The 10,471-nt window shown below is 43.6% G+C and overlaps 1 long non-coding RNA gene across 1 annotated transcript; it reads left to right on the plus strand.

Moving 5' to 3' along the window:
* LOC137242247 (uncharacterized) lies at nucleotides 1–8,154 on the plus strand. The gene is made up of 4 exons (XR_010950148.1): nucleotides 1–595; nucleotides 692–922; nucleotides 3,420–3,625; nucleotides 7,727–8,154. It is a non-coding gene; the product is annotated as an uncharacterized lncRNA (long non-coding RNA).
* The last annotated feature ends 2,317 nt before the right edge of the window (nucleotides 8,155–10,471 follow it).

Below are 10,471 nucleotides of genomic sequence, written 5' to 3' on the forward strand. Positions count from 1 at the left end.
ATTATAATTGTGGTAATTAAACTAAAAAAGTGCTTGTGCTACGGGCTTTTAGGTGTGACGTGTGTTAGCTGTTTAGGCACTTCTAAATTAACCTGGCGCATTAACTAGAGGCAGCCAAGTCCTCTTGCCACCAATTGGAATTGGAAGATCGATTTCCAAAACCAAAAAAGGTAACGTTTTCAAGACAGTGCACAACCTAAACAAAGGTGGTATCAAAAGACGCGTGTCGAGATCCGTTTTTAGAATCTGAAAGTTGTATAGAATCGACGGGATGACCTAGAAGGTTTCAGGTGGTCATACTAAATCGCTCCCGGGGAGTGTCCTTATCGCTACAACCAAAGCAACATTATTTACTCTCTGATTTTCATTCATACGTATGTGTATTTTTAAATAATAAAAAAAATGTTATATTATTCTAATATATATCATCTCTGCCGGGGTGCTTTTCAGCTCAGGATATGCCAAAACAACAAGAAACCTACAATTAAATGCAGATTCACGTGTCATTTGCCAAGGATTTACCGGTAAACAAGGCACTTTCCAACATGCTTTGGAATACGGTACAAAATTGGTTGGATGTATTTTCCCAAAAAAGGTTGGTTTGCCAGTATTTGCTTCGGTAATTTATATTGATTTGTATTGATTAAAAATTGCAATAGTAGATAATGTAATGTGAATTAAAATTGAATAGGTAGCCGAAGCAAAAAATTCAACTGATCCGCATGCAACTGTTGTTTATGTACCGCCACCGGGAGCTGCTGCTGCTATCATAGCAGTATTACAAGCACGACATTTCTTTGATTGGTTGCATAATCGAAATTGTGCCCTAACATGATATGGTTCGCGTTAAGCACGATATGTTAAAGCAAAATAAATCTCGTCTAGTCAGGCCCGATTGTCCAGGATCATCGCACCAGAAAGGGTAAGTAAATTGCCTACCATATTAAATATATAAACAACATGTATGAATTTGTTAGTGATAATTTGTCATGCTTTTGTTGATAATCAACTGAAGAAGGCAAATACCAAAGAGTTCGAAGTTCATGTAAATACCAATTGATTTCTTTAAATAGCGTTTGGAGAACAAAACCCATATGTATGTATGCATACAACTGCATAGAAAGGGAGGGATTAATTAATTATGATCAGTAGATTTATAGGATTTTTATTATTTTCCCTGCGTCGCCGTTGCCATTACATTGCGTTAAGAGAGGACATCAACACCTTACCCACAACCAGTTAAAATTTTAGTAAATTTTGCTTTCATTACTGATTCAAAACGTGGGAAGTTATATATGTAGCATTCCATGGAGAATGGTAAATTTTAGCAGACTTTCGCATTGCGGTCATTATTAATATTCAATCCCTAGAAGGTTCAGTGTAGTCATATCAATAGGTCCGGAGATGGTCGGGTTAGTACCTGAATGGTGCTTGTTACCGGAACGTAGATAGATAATTTATTGAGGATTGCACAGTGACTTGCACATCTCCTTCACAGCACCTAATCGTAGCCGACTTCTTTGATGAACCCTAGCAGAGTTCTTGGCTTGAGGGATTAAATGTGGGAATGCACTGGCCATGGTGAGTCCATAAACTTAGCCCTACGTTTTGAGATTGCTTCGTATTCTTGGAGGATATGGTCCACCGTCTGCTGATCGATCACAAAATCGGCATGTGTTATTCGATAGTATGCCCACTTTCTGCATACGGCTGCTCAGTCTATAATGCCCTGTAAGAATAGCTCTTGGGGTTCTTCGGTTATCTTTCGATAGGTCTATTATTGCCCTGTAGCGACTTGTGCTATAACTTCCTAACAGTAACTTAGATTGTCTCAAACCTGGCGTATTGCTCCAGTGCTCTTCTCTCCCCCCCCCCCCCCCCCCCCCCCCCCCATCTCCTAATAAATGCCCCTGTGAGCCAACTGGCAGGAACGGCTCGGGATCGATGGGTCACGCAGTTCCTGCCTCTCTTTCCGGGTTGTCCGCCTGCTCTTGTTGTAGCAGTGCTTCGCCCCATCCAATAGGTGCGACAGATCACTAATTGTCATCAGTGTCCTCTAACGGGAGTCCAAGGAAACAGAAAGTTTCAACAGGGGTGGACCATAATGAGAGGAGTGTTAGAGACGTTGATTCCACAATACAGCTAAAGAGATGGTTGGTGTCATGTGGGGACACATTATAAGCAGGACATATGTTTTGTATGTCGGGGTTGATTCTGGATAGGTAAGAGTATCCAGATCGAAGTTGGGCTAGAGTGACTCCCGTTTCCTTAGGGAGAGTGCTTTCCTACTCTGCTAGTTTTTTTCTTTGAGTACGGGATTCACCGGGCAATTCCTGGCATAGAGGTCCGACGCCTGTTTGTGGAGTTCACTCAGGACCTGCTTGTGTTTTTCAGCTTCATACGGTTGTGTTCTCAGGTGCCGTATTTTCACATAATGTAATGAGGGCGTGAACAACAAGAAGCCACAAAAGATTTGTAAAAGTTACGAGGTCGTCGGGTTTTGGGATCAAGCCCAGAGCAACCTGTGCGATGCAACCATCCCTTGCACGTGACACACTGACAAGAGTATGACCGTCCTAAAAAGATTCTTTTCCGGCAAACGCAGCAAAACCATTTCTTATGACCGGGGTCAGGAGAAGGACACGGATTGGGTTCGATACCTTCCCGGAGGAGGAGAGTATGGCGCAGACCCGCTGCATGGATCTGCTGGGAGGATGATAATTTGTGGGAGGGACGCAACAAACTAAACATTAAGAGTCCGCCTGCTCATTACCCTGTACTCCCCTGTGGCCTGGGACCCAGTGCAACAGTATTACGTTGTGCACCCAAGGACCAGTGCTGACTTTATTTCGAACGCCACAATTGCCTTTAGTGGAGCCTGACTGTCTAACTGAGTATGGCAATTGTTTCATTGGAGTATCAGCGCTGAAGGTTCAGCTTAGCGCACCAACATATGGCGAATACTTCCGCTTGAAAGCTGCTCGTATGTGCTTTTAGAGGTACTGATATTTTGGCTCTGGGTCCGGAGACTCTGGCTTCAATCCCCTCTGGCGTCTTCGAACCAGGGCCGTAGAGAGAAAATCCGGGCCCGGGACTAAAAAAATTTACGGGCCCCTATAAAAAATCCACTAATACATTTGATTAACGTGAATTAATGACGTTTCATTCATAAATCATTATTGATGGATTACATCAAAAACATTTTTTGCCACATCAACTAAATGATTTTTGGCTAAGAGCTGACAATAAAATTAATACAGAATATTTACTATTTGTTTTATTTTATTCTAACGTAGAAATAAAATTCTCTTTTAACAGCCACATATTATTTCAAATAATCTTTTCTAGTTATTTGGTAACATTTTCATACATTTCTGATAAATTTAATGATGATTATAAATTTTAATTATTCAATATAGAATGTTCGGATATCAAAGAGTGGCTTTACTTGCTTTTTTCGCTGCAAAATTTTTTATAATAATATCAAAATTTAACTGTCTTGCCAAAACGGATGCAACACAAAGCGTGGCAAGTCCTAAAACTCGCTCTTTAGATGAACACGATCTATGAAAGGACGCTGAAGGAATGTTCTGCACTAGATACAGTGACAGGTAAAGTGCAAAAGGTACGTAAACCAATACAAAAGTTGGGGGAAAATTGTATACATATTTTGAAAATAGACGGCATTTAGCAATTCCAATGGTGACAGACCTTTATCAAAATTTGCTTCGTAAATGTGTTTCAAGTGAACTATTTCACATTCTAAGCTTTGAGAAATATCCTACTTGTATTTTTCGACAAATTTTGCTGCGCTTGCCCGAACCGTAGTTTCATCCATGTCTTAAATTGCCACAAAAAGGAAAACTTTTCGTTCAAATTTCTCATAGCTGCAAATCGTTCAGTAATGCCAGTGATTACCGAATCAACGATCACCAAGAATGTATTGTTTTTGAAATCAGACTGAATCATCCGTAATCATCTCATTTAAATTATCTTCAGAACGCCTTTTGGGTTTTCTCTTTCGAATGTCCGGAAACTTTGGCGAGATGTTCAATTGAATAGCAACTGTTTTGCATTCGTTTAAAATTGTTTCCCATTGGTTCCTGATCAACTTCAAATCAGCTAATAAGGCATCTAGATGTCGGACCTCAACATCTGTGGTGGCGTCTCCCGCTTGGAGGACTATGCTTCTTTGATTAATGGTAGGGTTTTGAACCAAATTGAGGACAGCAAGATACATTCGAACTTGTTGATGTACTTGAGAATGCCGGTAACATCGCCGTATACTTGCGCAGTCAAATTTGGCTTTTGGCTGAAAGACTATGAAGAGAGCTAGGTACATTTTTTTTTGAGGATGTCACATCGTTGTGGAGTGCTGCCGAAGAAAATAATTGCAGCCGTACAACATTCTGCAGCATCAACACCACATAAATTGATAGCGTTTTCTTTTCTGAAATAAATTGTTGCCTAAGTAAATGGTAATACTCTACCCCATCGGGTTAGGGGGTCAGAATATACCCACGGTAGGTATGCCTGTCGTATGCGTAAGAGGGGACTAAAATATCAGATTCCAGGGGCTGTGTAGCGCAACCCTGCAGGTTGCCAGCGCAATATATAGCTTCCCAAAACCTAATTGTCAACCTCATCTATCCGCGGCGAATCCTGTTTCACTAACAGACGAGGCTCTGGCGACCCCAAGCTCCTCATGGAACTTGGGATGGGGAGGGAGGGGATGGCCTGAAGGTTTAATGTGGTCACATAAATCGTTCCCGAGATGGTCGGGCTAGCACCTTAATGGTGCTGCGGTACCGTAGCGTACCGGATCTGTATCCGGCAAAGGACCATCACATCGATAATACTCCTCAAAGCCTTCGGGGAGCAACCTTATCGCTACAAAAACAACAACAACAATAGATTTACTCCTACCCCAGAAAATGGTCAACAAAGAACATGCATACAAAGAACATTTCAACTCACCAAATTCACTCATATTAACAGAGTATATGTGGAACTTAAGAGCGAATTGAGAGTTTCACAAAGTTGCACTGCCACACCGCCATTTTATACAGGGTAAAAGTGTAACGCTTTTGCGTTGCGAGCAGGCAAGAATTTTCACAAAAGAACGAAATACCACGTAAAGGCGTTGCCTGTTTTTTAGAATAGAACAACAACGCTTGCGTAACACTTTATCCAGAAAAGAAAACGCTATCATAGCTGCGGGTTGCACAAGGCGAGTAATCAGCATTCGAGTTTTTATCGAGAATGTGACGTAGTGCTCCGTTGTAAGCTCCTTTCATATTGGCGCCGTTATCGTACCCTTGTGCACGACAATCTTCAATCATGTATGGCAAATTAGATCACCGATTTTCTGAGCAGTTTTTTGGTTACAATTCACGAAAGCCAAAATCTGTTCTGGAATTGTAAATTTGTTGCTGAAATGGAGTGAGCGCAAAATGAACGTAGTCAACGTGACTAGCATCAAGCATAGCATCAACGATAATAGCAAAATACTTAGCTTTCTTGCCTTGATCTAATATAGTTTCCCTCACATGCTTTGCACAAATTTCTATAAACTCGTTCTGAATGTCTGGGGAAAGATAGTGAACTTGTAAACGTTTGTGCTGCTATTGTGAAATCCTAACTTTCTCCAAATGATCTCTAAGTATCGGATCATGATAGCTTATGAGATCTTAGATGCCCAAAAAATGTCAATCCTTTCGCTTTTTGAAAAAAAATAGTGTCCAAAATTCTATATAAAATTTCTTTCCACTGTTCATTGATAAGTGTATCAATTGTAGCCTCCTTTCGAATTAGGTTTTGTAAAGATCGCCATTGAATATAACATTTAATGTGATCTTCAGTATTTTCGTGTGATGGCAGTTTATCGTATAGCTTCTTCCATACCTGGAATTTTGAATATTCGCCAGGACAACAAATTTTAGGTCGATTTAAAGTATTGGTGCTTAACAGACGACATGGTAGGCAATAAAAAGCATTCCTACTGGCACTCCACACCAACCAGTGACGCTCCAATTTCTCTCCATTTGGCAAGATTCTGTTTAACAACGAGGAAGGAAATGCCTCGTCATGACAATCACGTGGAAAAATAACAGGGCACTTTTGATGACCTCGACGAATTATTTCGTTGACTTCTTCAGATCGCAAAAACTCATTATTCACGGTACCGATATCGAAGTCGTTTAAATAATCTAGACTTTGATACAGAGTTGGTGGTATTGTTGGAAGGCTTTTTGAAGATGAACCTTCATCAGTGTTACCACGAAAACTTTACGATTTCGGATTCATGTAAACATATATTTTTGTTTGATGTTGTTATTGTCTCCTCACTGTTCGAGGGACCAGGTAAAAAATCATTATCAATATTCGTGCTTTTGAAATTCGGCTTAAAATTTCCACATGGAACAACTAAAGACTCTCCTGAATTAAAAAAAATGTCTTAGTACCTCTAAATCGCGGGCCCCCCGAGAAATACCGGGCCCCCTGAGAAATATCGTGCCCTGCGCTTGCCAGGCTAAGGATCCAGCTATTAGGAGTGATAAAGCTGTCAGATCTAGAAGCAGCAAGTGGCTTAATTCCTAGGAAGCTTCTAGTATTTGTCAAGAGGACGGAGTTTTTTATAACATAGGTCCTGGTTCTTGATAGGGTTTTCAGCTTGGCCGTTAAAACAAACTTCTGGTAACACTACGGACTCATTCAGTCTATGTGAGATCCTCATGAACCGGCCACTTCAACCTAACCTATATTTTGTGTTTTGGTTTTTACTTTAGAATCTACCGGTTAAGTAAGCGATGTCAGCTAACTAAGCGCCTTCAAATGTAGATCCATAAGGAACATGAGGTCGCCAGAGCCTCGGCTGTTAAGAAACAGGATTCGCCACGGGTAGGTGACGTTGACAATTGGGTTGGAGAGGCTATATATTGCGCTGGCAACCCATTGAAAGGATTGCGCTACAAAACCCCTTGAATCAATTTGGTATTTTAGTCGCCTTTTACGACAGGCATAGCTACCACGGGTATACTCTAACCCCCCAAAACCCGCTGGAGCCATGAGAATCGTGAGTGCACTTTGGGTGTCGCAAGGCAAGTTCCGTCGTGCCTGGTGTTGCTGGGTGAGCGGCCAGGCAAGGCAGCAGGGTACACATGCACCATTCAGGAGGATACCCTCGCTGAGCCCAGAAAATCTGGGAAAATTAGATGTACTGCTCAGATCCAGCAAACGAGTATGTTCTGTACTGGCATATGATAAACTTGCAGACAACCAAACGTTTACTTTCCTGTCCAAAAGGGAATTGGTGCTCGGCACTGCTGCTAAAGAAGAATAGACGTAGTCATATCAATTCGTTCCCGGGTTACTCGGGGAAAGCAGTTTTAGCAGTACTTTGCCCGTTTCAATTCGCACATCCATTCAAAGAACTTCGCATAATGGATTAAACAGTCTTCTGCATTTATTCGTTTTTGCTTTTGTAGCACGCCTAATTTACTATCTATTACCCCAACATCTATCAATTATCCCTTGTTATAATCTTCGGGTACCCCCGCTACCGGAAGATGCCTTGGCATGGTGGAGGTTCCCTTGAATTTACTTTACAGGTCCTGATTCTGGTTATCTGAAATCCCCTTGAGTATCTTGTATTTATTACGCACTTCCGGTTATATTAAAAACTTGTTATCTATCCTTACTGATATTCGTTTCTTTTTCATTCTAGGTAATTCGATTTGACGATGTGGGCATAGCAATATTCCAGCTGTGGCTGTAAGAAGAACGTACATTTGCCAAACTACAAGAAAACTGCGACAACTGTCCCTCGGCCTTTTTAGTAACACATATAAGGCCCTACCACGCATATTATGGGAGAGGGTCAAGTTCAAAGGCTCAAAATCACCTGCAAATCGACTTTGATAGCACGAAATGGGGCTGCATATATTCCGGTATTATATCTACAACACCCATATCTATGCAAACTGATACTAACAACACCACCCGCGCAGGAAAAATTGAGCACCATCAGTGTGAGCTTCGAAACTCAAAATGGTTTCAGAAAGGGCACGACTACGAATGAGTTTATGTCTTTACATATGTAGTTTGTACATATAAATATGCACATATGTAAGGTTTACTAGAAAATTAAGGAAATTATTTGTATTTGTTTCATTCATATAAAAAGCGAATTGACAGAAGGTAACCGGTACGGGTAACCGATAGGCCAGTTACCCGTGTTGTTGTTGTTGCATATGTTTTGGTTAGCGATAACGAAAACATACCTAATGAAGTAACTTAAAAATGTAAATAACATCGAGCGAGAAGGAATGTCGAAAACACTGTAACGGAGCTTTTCCTTGCCCCGGTGCTTCTTCAGTAACTGCTGGGGTATACTCGCCGTGCCCAAGGTTCGTTTACAATGAATTTGTATTTCGGGGCGCCTTGCAAATCGTTTTCATATAAATTCACTTTATTGGTAAATTCCCTAAACTATAATATAAAATGTATAAAATGTGTATCTATAATTCACTTAATTTCATTGCTTGCTTTATAATTCGTGATGGGCTAGCGGTCCCTCGTGTCCCGTTAGGAACGTTCTGTTAGGGCGCCGTACTGGTCGCCGTCTAGGTATGTGTGAATGTGTCTCGGTGACGCCTTGCGCCGGCGTGTTCCTATTATGGTTAGTGGCAGTGCTAAGCCTGCTGCGGCCAGCGTCGTATGCCTGCGTATCTCTGCTGCGGCCAACGTCGTATGTACGCGTAGTTCTGCTGCTGCCAACGTCGTGCGTATTCGTGGCTCTGCCAGCGTCGTATTTATGGGTGGCTCTGCTGCCAACGTCGTGTGTATGCGTGACTCTGATGTGGCCAACGTCGTATATTTGCGTAGCTCTGCTGCGGCCAACGTCGTATGTAAGCGTGACTCTGCTGTGGCCAACGTCGTGTGTATGCGTAGCTCTGCTGGCGTCGTGTGTATGGGTGACTCTGCCGCCGAGGCTTATGGCGATGGCGCGCGGGCTCGTGACGTTGTGGGCCTTCGCTTAGCGGGGAGCAAGCGTAGTTTAAGGCGTTGTAGAGCGGTCAAAACCAGCTTACCCACAATCCTCAACCCACGGCTCTCTCCTATGACGGGAACTGTCTTGCGATGGTCAAAACCGATACGCCTTTCAGATGCCCTTCAATTGCTGCTCAGGTGACAGTCGCAACTTTGCGCCCCGTTAGGTGAGATCCGTTAGCCTCGGTACAGTCAAGTTGTTGCGTTTCACCTCGACTCACTCCTACTGCGGTTGCCGACGTACTTCTGCCGCGGACGACGTTTGGCTGAGCGCGGGATCACGATGCTGTGGAGGGCGTTTGCTTGCGAGGGAGCAAGCGTGATCTAAAGCGTTGTAGAGCGGTCAAAACCTGCTTACCCACAATCTTCAGTCCACGACTTTCTCCTATGAAACGCACTGGCTTGCAATGGTCAAAACCGATATGCCTTCCAGAGCGCTCCAATAGTAGCTCCGGTCGCAACCACAACCGCGTGCTGACTGACTCCTGTCTTCTCGTGTTGCCCTTTTTATAGCCAATGCTCTTGATGTTGCTAGCATAGTTCGTTGCGTTGCCATGGGTACGGTGTTGCTGTGGCGTGTTGCGGCAACTTGTTGCGCTAGTGATGTTTCTGAGACTTGTTTGTGTCCCGTGTTGTGCTGGCAATGTTGCTAATCGTGTTTTTATGATGTTTCAGAGACTTGTTTGTGTCTCGTGTTGTCTGTAGTACTGCTCCTGTGTTATGGGTTGGTGGTTTTGTATGGGCCAAATTAATGGATTATATTTGGTCCTCACACTCCCCCCCCCCCCCCCCCCCCCCCACTTCGGCGATTTAAACCCTCGTGTCTGCTACTTGGATCGTTACCTTCCTTCTGTTCATCGTGATTTTGTACCTATCGGTTCGGAATTTCACCCGGGGGTTGCACCTCCCTTCGGCGATGTCGGTGAACAACTCTCGTACTTTGTTTGCCACCTCCGGGAATTGTTCTAGCGCTGGGCCCTCTGCGTCCTCGGCGAGTATTATTGTTCGGCCGTATTCCGGTCCCTCCGCTGGGTTTGAACCAGGTTCTGCCTGCGGCGGCTTATGGCTGGGCTGGGCGCGCACTGTTTTGGCGTGTGCTTGTGCTACAGGATATGGCTGGTCGACGGTGGTGGTGGTATGTGGTCGTTTTCTGTTCGGTGCATGGCTGCGGCAGATCGTGGCTAAGATTTCTGCGCGTTTCCGGGCTGCCATCTCCTCCGTAAACGGCTGCTGTATGAGCCCAGGTCGCCCTTCTCGCCGTCCTGTATAGCGTAGGACTCTGTCGATGCTTTCCAGCACGTATATGCCACAGTCGTTGTCATTGCTCTGCTGCGGCACGGCTAACTCTAACTCCTGGGCCGAACTCCCGTATCTCTGCTGGTACTCCCACCGCAGGAACTTCAGCCACGCCTCAGTCGCG

The sequence above is a fragment of the Eurosta solidaginis genome, chromosome 2 (genome assembly GCF_040869045.1).
Source record: "Eurosta solidaginis isolate ZX-2024a chromosome 2, ASM4086904v1, whole genome shotgun sequence".
Lineage (NCBI taxonomy): Eukaryota > Metazoa > Arthropoda > Insecta > Diptera > Tephritidae > Eurosta > Eurosta solidaginis.